Genomic DNA, 13,568 nt, shown 5'->3' on the forward strand with positions numbered 1-13,568 from the left:
GAACATGATAAGTTGCTTGAACATTAGTGAAGAATTAAAATTAGTACAGTGGCAAAAAGAATTCCTATGTTATTCCTCTTAAATTGTTTACACCAAGTATTCTCTGATTAGAACTTTAGCTTCTTAAGTCACAGTGTTCAGGAATTAATCTGGTATATGATTCCCCACAGAAGGTCATGGGCACATAAACATGTCTACTTTGCTAGTGGGAGATTTAAATAATTCTGAAAGTGCTTTGTGAATTAATGCATTTCTGTGCTGAAGATTGGCAGTTTGATAGGAAATATTTGTATCATAGCAAAAAATAATTCCTAAATAAGTTAGATAAGATAATGTTGGAAACAATGGAGTACAATGTAAATATTTCATCTAAAAACCCCACTCAACCGCTTAAGGAATCTTTGCTTGCTTTTTAATAAAATTAATAGATCGACTGTTTATTTGATTTCTTTACGGTAGCAGGTCCTTGTAAGAAAAGTTTCCTTTTACAAAGGTGTTTAATTTTCCTTGCAGATAAATCATAGGGTTGTAGGTGAGGTCAAACTGCTTTCATTTTCAAGGTTGACCCCACTTAATTTCCTTGCAATTGAGTCAATGCTTCCAGTCTCAACCATACATTCAACAAATTATTGACCTATGATCTTCTTGCTTGGGGACTTACATCCTATCCTTCTATGGCCTATGTTTTCTTTGTAATCCTACCATTTGGCTATTATTTTACCTGAAATAACTATTACCCTACCATTCTGATTTCCTGGCTTCCACACAAGGTTCCCAGCACTTTGATGTGTCTTTCACATTTCACGTTCTCTTTCATTTTTATGGACTCTCTCCTTAATCTCATATCTGCTTCCTAAGTCCTAGTTGGCCTTGATCACCCTTATATCTCTAAACCTTGAATGTATGACTATAAGCACCTCCACCCCCACAATGTTTGCTTATGCCTCTCTCTCTCCTGTAAGACTGTGACTTCTGGGAGGAAAGGAACCATGTATATCCCCATTATGTCCTTGGCACATAGTAGGGACCCCATAGACAGAGTTGAATAAATGTATGAATTCTTGAATTAACCTCCAAACCAGAAGTGCTCACTCGACTTGCCGTGCTTTGCACTTCCCCCTTGAATAACTTCACGCCTCTCTAGGCTTTAGCATTATTCTAGTTGGTTCCCAAATTTTCATTGCTACAATTTCCTCATTAATTTAATTTCACATTTGTTCTATTGTAGATAAAATATTCCTTGTAGGATGAATGAGGCACAAAAGTACACCAAAATAACAAGTGAAAATGAAGATGTTAGTTTCTAGTTTTGCACGTTTAGGCCTGAATTTTCTTCTGAATTCCATACTCCTATTTCTAGTTTGTGAAATTATTCCTGTATCCAATTGGTTCTCACAAATAATCCCTATGCCTTTAGCAGATCTTCAAGGGGCCTGTTTGATGACCATCAAAGTACTCAAACACCATGGCCATGTTCTTCCTATGTTAGTCTTCTACTCAGCATCGTGTAGTGAATTTTCTGTCCTCTTCCTCCTCAAGTATAAACTGCATGATCTATGAAGCCCTCCAACCTGGCTGGAGAACAACCAATCCAAACTTATTTCCCTCTTTCCAACATGGTGTGTGCACAGGCCCTCTGAAGATCCTGTGCTTGCTGCTACCCATAGGTCTTCTTTGACTCTCTCAGAGAACATGAGCTTTCTGACACTCTGCTCTTCCACTCTTCCCTGTACCTGAAAACTTAACTGCTTTTTCTTCTTCGTTTTTTACATTTTTTTTTGAGAGAGAGAGAGCGCGCGTAAGCAGGGGAGGGACAGAGAGAGAGGGAAACACAGAATCCAAAGCAGGCTCCGGGCTCTGAGCTGTCTGCACAGAGCCAAATGTGGTGTTGGAACCCATGAACTGTGAGATCATGACCTGAGCCAAAGTCAGATGCTTAACTGACTGAGCCGCCCAGACACCCGGAAAACTTACTGCTTCCAAGAGCCCATCTTTGGCTCTTACAGCTCACACTGTGATTTTCTTACTCTGAATTCCCACTTTTCATAGTTCCACATGCTTGGCATTTAATTGTTCTCTAGTTGCTTTATAGGCACTGAATACAAAATGTGACCTGTTTGTTTTGTTTCTGCAAAACTTCTGTAACTCATGGTAGAGATAAGGCCATAAACATCTTCTATACCTCTCTCAATTGCAATGAAGAACCTATTCCAGTAATAGATACATAATAATTACTTAAGAAATAACTTGGTGGTGATTGCATTATTTCTTCCAATTTTGTCTCTTCTCAAATACAATTACCACCACCTTTCCATTTCTGTATTTGAAAAAAATGCTTCACTTTGTTCACCAAAATTTTTTAATGTTTATTTATTTTTGAGAGAGAGAGAGAGAGAGAGAGAGAGAGAGAGAGATTGAGAAACAGAGCATGAGTCGGGGAGGGGCAGAGAGAGAGGAAGACACAGAATCCAAAGCAGGCTTCAGGCTCCCAGCTGTCAGCACAGAGCCAGAGGTAAGGCTCAAACTCACGAACTGTGAGATCATGACCCGAGCCGAAGTTTGACACTTAACCAAATGAGCCACCCAGGCACCCCTTGTTCACCAAATTTACTAAGAATGTTTTTGTGGGTTTTTTTTAATCCTTTTGGACGACCACGATACTAACTGTTCCTCTCACACTTCTCCCTGGTCTCTTAGAAAGCATTCCTTCCTAGAAATACTTTCTCTTCAACTTCTTACAGTAATTTCCCTTTCTTGCCACCCCAGCCTATCATCCTGTCTGGGATTGGTTCCTTTGTACCCATTCATTTTTAGATTGCTTCCTCATGTCAAAGTCCAGTATAGCTCTGGGGCACCTGGGTGGCTCAGTCAGTTAAGCGTCCAACTTCAGCTCAGGTCATGATCTCACAGTTTGTGAGTTTGAGTCCCACACAGGGCTCTCAGCTGTCAACACAGAGCCTGCTTAGGACCCTCTGTCCCTTTCTCTCTCTGCCCTTCCCCTGTTCGTGCTATCTCTCTCTCTCTCTCTCTCTCTAAAAAATAAACATAAAAAAATCTTTTTAGTCCAGTATAGTTCTGTCACCTCCATGACTTGTTTAATTCTTTTATGTCATCCTTGTGTTTGGCCTAGAACCAAAAAATAACCTTTTCCTTTTTGTCATCATATGATCTTCTTTAGATATGCAAAGCTAAAAATTTAGGGAAAGACCCAAACAGGTCTTAGAGCAGATCTTAGTTCAGACTTTTTTGGAGGCTTTGATTGGACAAAAATCAGATATCATATCTTGAAATTGTATGATTTCCTGCTGGCAGATTTTCAGATTGACTTTTAATTTCAGTGGAATTTACAGCATGTAATCTACAAAATATTTCACTGGCGGGAGATATCTAAGAATCCATGATACTGGCCTTATTCAGTTAAAAAGTCCTATGTCAATGGGGTGCCTGGGTACCCCAGTAGGTTGAGCATCTGACTCTTGACTTTGATTCAGGTCTCAGAGTTTGTGAGATTGAGCCCTGTGTCAGGCTCTGCATTGACAGGGCAGAGCCTGCTTGGGATTCTCTCCCTCTCTCTCTCTCTGCCCCTCCCCTGTTTGTGTGCCCTCTCTCCCCCTCTCTCTGTCTCTCAAAATAAATAAACTTTTTTTTTTTTTTTTTTTAATTTTAAGTCCCATGTCAGCTAGAAGAGCTTCCCGCACACTGTGGTTCAATGGATGGTTCAAATATTGGTTCTGGATTACAGAACCTCTTCACTTTGGTTTACTTTGGTTTGGTGCTAGAAGATGCTGAAAACTTTTCATTTATTCTATGAAGAACTCACAGAACCATAGATCATAGCTGGGGCTGTGGCTTCTGACATAGGCTTTGGAAATGAACATGTCTTGCTAAGGGCCTGAAACTGAACTTCAAGTTCTTTCTGCTTAAGTGTTTGCATAGCATAGCTAAGAGCCAGTGAAAAAAGTGACAAAGCATGGCACACTGGCAGCACCTCTGGAAAATGATGTCCCCATTCACTGCAATGATTTCAATAGATTGACTGTGAAATAGCTCCATAGGTAGGGTAAGGAAGGAAACTATTGCATGGGTGTATTATTGTTTAGGTTAATCCTCATGAAATCGTTGTCAGACAGTTATTGTTGTTGTTGTTGTTGTTTTTCTTTACCCTACTGTTTGCCATGAGGAAAGGTTAAATAATTGGATATGCCCTGTTTCCTATTCCACTATAGTAAACTCTTTTGGCCAACCACAGATTCCCCAGCGGAGCAACAGTGCTCTTACCAGTAAAGAAGGGATGATGTGCTCTCCAAGCTCCTGCAAATCTCTGATTTCTCATATAAGAATATCTTAATTCTTTTTTGAGTGATGATTTGTTTACTGATTATGTTGTCATGATTAGAACTGCTTGGTTAAATGGTAACTCTATTTTTAAATTTTCGAGGAACTGTTAGACTGGTTTTCAATATGGCCACACCATTTTAAGTTCTCACCAGCACTATATTAGGGTCCTGATTCTTTCACATTCTTGCCAACACTCATTTTTATCTGAAATTTTGATCATAGCCATCCTAATGGGTATTCAGTGATATCTCATTGTGGGTTTAATTTGTATTTACCTAATGGCTAATGATGTTAAGCAACTTTTCATGTACTTATTGGCCATTTATATATTTTCTTACAGAAATGTCTATTCAGTCCAGCTGTAAAATGAATGTCATGGGGTGTAATGTATGGCATGACAACCATAGTAAATAATATTATATTTCATGTCTGAAAGTTGCTAAGACAGTCAATCGTAAACATTCTCTTCACAAGAAAAAATATCTGTAACTATGTATGGTGATGGATGTTACCTAGACTTATTGTGGTGATCATTTCACAATATGTGCAAATAGCGAATCATGATGTTGTACACCTGAAATGAATATAATGTGTGTCAGTTAAATATCAATTTAAAAAAATGTCTATTCAGAACCTTTGCCCATTTTTAATTGGGGTGTCTTTTTGTTGTTGGGTTATTTATACACTCTAGATTCAAATATCTTATCAGAAAGTTTGCACATATTTTTTCCCATTCCGTGAGTTGTCTTTTTACTTTCTCAGTAGGGCCCTGTGATGCACAAAATGTTTCAGTTTTAATAAAGTCCAATTTATCTATTTTTCTTCGGTTGTTGGTGCTATAAATGTAATATCTAAGGAAGACACTGCCAAATCCTTAGTCATGTAGACTTGCTTCTGTGTTTTCTTCTAAGAGTTTTGTAAGTTTTAAGTTTTAAGCTTATTTTGATCAATTTTGAGTTAATTTTTATATGTAGTGAGAGATAAGTGTCCAAATTCATTCTTATATTTGTGGATATCCAGTTGTCCCAGCATCATTTGTTGAAAAGACTATTCTTTCCATCATTTAATGATCTTGGTACCTTTTTGAAAATCAACTTATCATAGACATACAGATTTATTTCTGGACTTTCCATTCTATTCCACAGATTTATATGTCTGTACTTATGTCAGTACCCCATTGTCTTGGTTACAGTTGCTTTGTAGTAAATTTTGAAATTGGAAAGTGAGGGACCACTAACTATGTTCTTTTTCAAAATTATTTTAGTTATTTTGGGTCCCTTGAGTTTCCATCTGAATTTTAGGATGAGGTTATCAGTTTCTACAAAGAAGCCAGCTGGGATTATGATGGAGATTGCATCGAATCTCTAGATCACTTTGAGGTATATTGCCATCTTAACCATATTAAATCTTCTGATCAGTGAATATGGTATGCTTTTCCATTTCTTTAATTTTTTATTTATTTTGGGGACAGAGAGAGACAGAGCATGAACGGGGGAGGGGCAGAGAGAGAGGGAGACACAGAATCGGAAACAGGCTCCAGGCTCTGAGCCATCAGCCCAGAGCCCGACGCGGGGCTCGAACTCATGGACCGCGAGATCGTGACCTGGCTGAAGCCGGACGCTTAACCGACTGCGCCACCTAGGCGCCCCTGCTTTTCCATTTCTTAAGACCTTCTTTAACTTCTTTCAACAGCACTTTATAGCTTTCACAGTATAAGTTTTGCAGTACTTTTATCAAATTTACTCCTAAATATTTTATTCTTTTTGATGCAAATGAAAATGGAATTTTCTTTACTCCTTTTTCTGATTATTTATTGGAAGTATATATAAATGCAATTGATTTTTATATATTGGTCATGTATCTTGTATCATGCAACTTTCCTGAACTTGTTTATTAGTTTTAATAACTTTTTTAAATGTTTATTTATTTTTGAGAGAGAGAAAGAGCATGAGTGATGGGGGAGCAGAGAAAGGGAGACATAGAATCCAAAGCCGGCTCCAGGCTCCAAGCTGTCAGCACAGAGCCCAACACAGGGCTCAAACCCACGAACCATGAGATCATGACCTGAGCCGAAGTCAGACGCTTAACCAACTGAGCCACCCCAGCGCCCCAGTTTTAATAACCTTTTAATAGAATCCTTAGAATTTTCTATATATAGTCCCTTTCATTTGTAATCTTACCGTAAGGAAGTAGACTTGTCATGTCATACACCCCTTGAAGCATGTGACAGTCATTTGCTGTAAGGTTTTGATGTCAAGATCTCTTGGAGTTCTGAATCAAAAGAATGTCTTTGGAAATACAGTGACCATTTACCTTTCAGCTGTGAAAAGTTAAAAAAAAAAAAAAGCCAAACTAGGCTTATCCGCCTGTGTAGACCTGCAGCCATACTGTGCCTGTCAAATCAAATAGCACATTCAATCTCTTATATATTTTGAAGACTCAGACACCCAGAAATGTTTCAGAACCTCTTTCTCACTCTAATTAAAATCTTACTGCTCTGTCAGTAGGAAAGAATGAGATCCGACATCCTGAAAACCATAAAAATATGTTTAAATTTTAGTGAGGCTTCCTTTCTCAAATTGATATACATGAAATCTTGTATAATAATGCATTGACATATATGTAGATTCCTATCTGATTTGGAGCATGTTAACGATCACAGCCAACGGATGACAATTTTTTTAAATAATTAATTAAAAGTTAAAAAGTTCAAAGCTTTATTTCAAGCCACATCATGTTTCTCCTTCAGTCTAAAAACAAGTGAGAAATCTGAAAGGTGCTGATCGGGCTTTCCAGTCTCATTATCTCCAAATTAGAAATAATGCCTGCCTACCACTAGAAATGGAGTGAGGTGACGGTGGCAGCCTCGGAGGTTTGCTTGTCACTATTAACAGAAGGGTGGTCTCTGTGCAGGTGAAAGAGCATATCTTAGGGGAATTGACGTGACTTTGAATGACCTTCAAATATCAGTCGTCAAGATTATTTAGCAGTGCGTTAGCTGTTCATCAAGCATATACAGCCAATGGATTTTGTGACCCAGAGAATAATGAGCATTAGTCTTCGATGCTTTGATCATGTCTATATAGACACAGGCAAAAAAGAGAGAGCAAGAATAAGAGAGTGAAAGAGGGCAAGAGAGAGACAGAGGAAGAAAAAGAAAAGAGAAACCTCCTTTGAAACTTAAAAATCCCAAACTTAAAAGCTAATAATAATTGTGCTGACTTACTCTCATCACCAGGAAACTTGCCGTAAGTGGTTTTATTATATCAGTATTTAGAAGCTCATCCCATGTGGCTACTTCCAGCTCACGCACTGTAGCTACTTTGCATACATTTATTACTTATTTTCACTTAAATAGCGAGGAAATATAGTCACATTGATAAATCTTAACCTTCCTTAAAGTGAAAGACAGAGTTCTGTTCTCAAACGAGTAAAGTGAATCATGATTCGTTTATAAGTACTTACTTTCAGACTGGGCAATTTACAATAAAAGGGTTATGAGCACAAATAAACAGGAAAAAAAAAAAAAACCATTTATCACACTACCCAGCAAACATACCCAGTGAGGAAACTGATGAGATCTCAGCTTTGACTCTCTGTCGGCTTAGTCCAGGAGAGAGTTGAATATGACCTACCCCTGCCAATTCCCTTTTCCTCCTTGGTATTCATAAGGAATTGTCAGCAAGAGGGAACACTCTTATCGTAGCTTTGCTCTAGGTCCGGCTCTTTAATAATTTTTCCGAGTTACTCCTGGGTATAAACTCTAGCTTTGGAATGATGTGGGTCATTTTAAATGTTTGATTTGTTTTCATCATCGCTTGCCTTTTAGTCTTTGTCATTCTTTAGTCTGCCAAGAAGCCGCTTGTCCATTTAGCAATCAGAAGTGTGGGAAAAGAACACGCATGGTCCAATTTCCAGGGAGTCTTGTAGCAGTTAGTTGTCAAATGAAAGTATTTTATTTTCTCAATATTTCTGGTGGTGTTAATTCCCACAGTTAAGGTAAATTTAATTTGTGGGATGTCATCAGATATTAAAGTCTCACAAGCAGTATCTTCCAGTTCCTTCTAGGACATCCCTAAAAAGTTAAAATAACAGGAATAATTTAAGTTAACATTTAAGTTGAGATTTTGGAAAAATATGCATTAAGATACTGCATATGTGTTTTTCAAATGGATATGTAAATTATACTATGTGTGAAATCCTCTGTTCTGCATCGTTATATCTTATGTGTTACTAATGTGAGCATATATGTATACACCTTAATGAATTCTTACTTATACTAACTTAAATGAACTTGTCATTTTATGGTAAGTAATGTATTGTTTTGTGTATGTAAAACATTTTGTATATTTCTTTCTTGATGTTTTATTTGCTCTCTTTCAAGAAAAATTAAGTATTCTCTCGTAGATGTATAACATTTAGAAACACCTTCCAAATCTGTGCTCTAGTTACAAATTTGATAGTAAGCATCTTCTAGGTGTAGCTACTTTGATGAGGCTACTTCTAGAAGTGAGACAGTTGACTCATCCTCAACTTATACAAGTATGTTTGCCTTCCAGGAAGGCAACTATCCAGTAAATCTAAAGTACATTAAATGGCTCAGTTATAAGTATTGAGGTGTAGAAATAGAACACAATCCTGTCCTATGTTCGTAAGATAGGCATTTTCTCTCACAAAATTCTGCTGTGATTCAGAAGGAAATTTTACTGCCTACATCAGAGGCAAAAGGGTGCCTTTAGGATACCTTCAGGGTGGAAACTTCTACAACCTGACCACTTAAGTCATGTTGCAGAGAGAGAAACTAAGTAAAAGCACTGAGTTGCTTTGCTTGGTTTCCCATGTTTGCTTTCTCTTTGTCTTGTTTCCTTGGTTCTGGATTTGCCTTTGCCTCTGAACTTCAGACTTTATATATTGGTGCATCCTCTTATGATCATTCATTTTTGGACCAAGGCTGGAGTTACATTATTCTTACTGGTCCAGGCTTTATATCTGTCTCATTTCATTCCACTGTGTTATAGTTTAGAACACATCATTTGACCTATAAATAATTCCTGACTATGGCTTTAAAAACTGAAAGTAGATCAGTGGAGGCATTGAAAATCTTAACATCTTGACTGCTTTCTCAGTGTAAAAGTGGTCAATGTTTAGCTTAGAATCTGTAGTTCTTTTTTCCTATGGGCTATGCTTTCTTTCTGTAGGAAAGCTCTGTGCCTACAATTTATTATTGAGGAGAAAGCCTGTTGTTTTATCAGCTCTTGCTTGGTTTACTTTTTTTTCAAAAAGATATTTTTTAAATGTTTATTTATTTATTTTTAGAGAGAGACAGAAGAGCACGAGCAGGGAGAGGGGGCGAGAGAGAGGAGAGGGAGAATCCCAAGCAGACTCCTTGCTGTCTAGCACAGAGCCCAAAACGGAGCTCGATCCCATGAACTGTGAGATTGTGACCTGAGCTGAAATCAAGAGTCAGAAGTTTAACCAACTAAGCCACCCAGGTGCCACCAAAAGATATTTTTTTAAGAAATGAATTTGTGTGTTCAGCTTTTAAATACCATCTTAGACGCTTCATCAAGGCTCCCTGCTCTCCCCAGCCTCCTGTGCTCACTGGCAGTCTTTGATGCAACCCTGGAAGGCAATGAACCTCATGTGCCCTTTGCTTTGTACTCTAGTTTTTTGGCTCCTGCTTTGATGCTGTTTGGTTACCTGGTTTACTTCACTTCTATCTTAAATCAGGTTGACACATAGGCAACCAGAAACATAACACTAAGTTGTACTTGCTGTGGATTTGCTGAGTTTGGAAAACAATGCTGTGAAACAGATCCATGGACTTAATTAGTATTCTCTGAGTAAAAGAAAGTTCTCCAATCAAATGGTTTACACATCATGACTTCCTTGTGGGGACTATCAATAAATACTATAATACTAAATGCTCTGATAAGTCTTGCATAGAAAAAACCTGTCATATGAATTGTATTTGTTTTCTAAATGCAGTTGTCCTTGCAACCTCTTTTCTGTAGAACACCTGCTCACATCTCAGGGGTCACCAGTTTTCGACACAAGACATTTTGGGAAATTATGTTCATTGAACATGGACCATAAGTTAACAGCCTTTCTGATCCACATCTTCAACAATAAACTTTTAGGGATGCCTGGGTGGTTGAGTCAGTTAAGAGGCCGACTTCAGCTCAGGTCATGATCACATGGTTTGTGGGTTTGAGCCCCACATCAGGCTCTGTGCTGACAGCTCAGAGCCTGGAGCCTACTTTGGATTCCGTGTCTCTCCCTCTCTCTGCCCCTTCCCTGCTTGTACTTGCTCTCTCTGTGTCTCTCTCTCAAAAAATAAACATTAAAAAAATAAGCTTTTAAAAGGTTAATCCTGATTTAAACAACAAGTTACCTACACTTATATTATGTTAGAAATGCTAAAGGATTGTCTAATTAACACTAGGCATATAGGAGCGCGTGGGTGGCTCAGTCAGTTCAAGTGTCTGACCTCAGCTTAGGTCATGATCTCATGGTTCGTGAGTTCGAGCCCCGTGTCGGGCTCTGTGCTGTCAGCTTGGAGCCTGGAGCCTGCTTCAGATTCTGTGTCTCCCTCTCTCTCTGCCCCTTCCCTACTCAAGCTCTGTCTCTTCTGTCTCTCTTAAATAAATAAACATTGAAAAAAACTAAAAAAAAAAAACAAAAACAGGCATGTAGTGAATACAACAATACTTGACTGGAGTTATAGGTGTGTTAGGAATCAAAGACACTTAGTAATATGAACTAGTTCACTTACTACTCTGCGTTCCCTTTGACTCACCTATTCTTTTTTTCTGGTTTGGGTTTCTATATAAAACTGTTGCTAGGACATTCTGGAATATTTTTAAAAAGTATAAGATGTCCTGGCCCTAATATTTTGAGGTTGATACATAGGAAGGGAAAAGTTTGAATAAGTTACTTTTTCTCATTTTTGGTATAGACTGACTGTCCATTCTAACAGCTTCAAGATACAGTAAGATAATTCTGTAGTGTGGATACTTTACTATATTATTAGATTTTTGAAGTGGGCAAAATAATGTTCATGTTAAACATGAACATGTTAACATGTTAACATAACATAACATAAACATGTTAAATCGTGATTTAGGAGGTGTTAAATATTTACTTTTTAGAAATGAGTTAAAATAAATATTTTTCTTTTCTTTTGCTCATCTTGAAATAAAACAATTTGCCATATATATATTTATAAATGAATTAATTTGGTTGTCACTTTAAACTAAACTCAATGCCAGCTAACTATTTTTTTTTCAACTGAGTTAAATGAAACCTCATGGTGATATCTTTATCGACATTTTTTTTTTTTGCAGTGTTGGAAAAATTCCTACATATAAAGGAAAATAGATGACTTTAGGAATTATAGAATTTAATCAAATAAGTAAAATAATTATTTTATGAGTATTGGATAGATGGATGGAAATTGTATCCTGCAAATGAATTAAATAATTGATATTGTGATATAATGTCAGATTTAACAAGAGTTTCTATATGAAAAGTTCTATAAGGGTAGGTCTTTATTAATTTAATAATAATAAGGGAATTCTCTTTGTAACCTACCAGCATCTTCTGAAACCTTTCTTTCTTTTATTACCCCAGACATGTTTGTGGTTTAAAACAGGGAAACCAGTTACCCATGAAATCGTGCTGTTATTTTTTTTTCATTAGCCGTTTGGTCTGGCCCTTTTTGGAGAAGTTGATTTCCCCCAACATCTAGACTAACATTGCTGCTTGGAGTAGCAGAGTTTTACTCAACCGGTTACATTTCTTTGCCCTGCTCTGGTTGGCTGATCGCTCTTATTACTTTAAAAGAACAGTAAATTTTGCCTCCAAGTCGAAGTACGTCAGGACGTAGGAAACTAAGGCAATAGAGTGATATTCCAGCTGTAATAACAAATGCAAGTGTTCTACCTTGGAGGAAAACGAATTGGCACGCAGCCCATGTTCACACTTGCATTCCTTTGAAGTGAATGAGGCCACTGGAGGACACAGACACAGTCTGTCTGCCTTTCCCTGTGTTGCTTTAAGCCAAATCCATAGGTGAGATGAATCAGCTGTTCTGGACAGCAGCTATACCCAAAGGTCTGCTTCAGTGAGCTGTTTTTAATGTGCTGCTTGGGAAGGATGGAAGAAAAATAGCACCTTGTTTCTTAGCAAGAACTTGAAATTCCGTTCACTTAACAAGCATCATTGATACATGCTACGTAACTGGTACTGTGACTCTTATGCTTTTACAGCTTGTTAGGGAGGGAGGTAGTGCAGGAATGGGGAGGAGGAACTTATGTTGCTGTAGTGTATTTTTGGATTTGAGATTACTGACCTTGCCAGCCTAGACAATTAAGGACAAAAACCTATTCTCACGTCTACCTTACTCTTTTCAGTCAGGTAAAAGTCATTTTCTCTCTCTTTTTCAAATAGCTCTTGTAGGGATTTGGCCTAGTTTCCTCAGCAGCAATTTTAGATTTAGAGTGACAAAAATTGATATGTGTGATTTGGCCATTTTTCCCGTGACTAATTTTTCTTGTTTTAGAAAGCTATCGCACACTCAGAGAGAGTAATGGCTCTATTCATTTTTAACAAATGCTGGTTACATCTGGATTTAGTCAGGTGAGGATCTGAATCATGAGAGCTCTAGAGTCCCCGTTGTCTAATATATCACAGAATCAGAAACAGGACCCGCGGCTGCTGCAGTGATGGACTATTGATATTTTAGCTTCTTCCTCTCTGCCACATTTTATATTCCTCCTGCCTGATGGATTAGCTTAGGTATTCTCTACTTCTGCCTCTGTCTTTGAGCCACTTGTACTCAACTGTGAAAAGCATCATTTGATTTGCACTGAATTTATTTCAGCCAATTGTTTTGTTAGCTGTCCAAGTACCAATTTAACAAACTCTCTGACGTTTCCGGAATATTTTATTGTGACATGTTAAATTATAATGAACATATTCTCTGCCAGTTGGGCCTGGTGATGAACAAAGTAAATGTTCAGCCTTTCTTTGTTAATCAATAAACAAATGTAGGAGTTTCTCAACCCTAGTTAGCACCCCTGCTAGCATATGTAGTTATCTTTGTGAGAACTGGAAAAAGGACAGACAGATTGCAAGAGGTATTCACCATGGACAGAGTAAGTAGAAAAGAAAAAGGTGCCCCTTCCTTCAGGGGACTTTGGTCACTTTGACCAGTTGAGTGGAAGCTG

General features: G+C 37.8%; 1 protein-coding gene across 3 annotated transcripts in view; it reads left to right on the forward strand.

Moving 5' to 3' along the window:
• Window positions 1-13,568, forward strand: part of VCAN (versican) — a 120,618-nt gene that overhangs the window by 25,282 nt on the left and 81,768 nt on the right. The gene's annotated exons all lie outside the window — the stretch shown is intronic.

This window comes from Prionailurus viverrinus, chromosome A1 (assembly GCF_022837055.1).
Source record: "Prionailurus viverrinus isolate Anna chromosome A1, UM_Priviv_1.0, whole genome shotgun sequence".
NCBI lineage: Eukaryota > Metazoa > Chordata > Mammalia > Carnivora > Felidae > Prionailurus > Prionailurus viverrinus.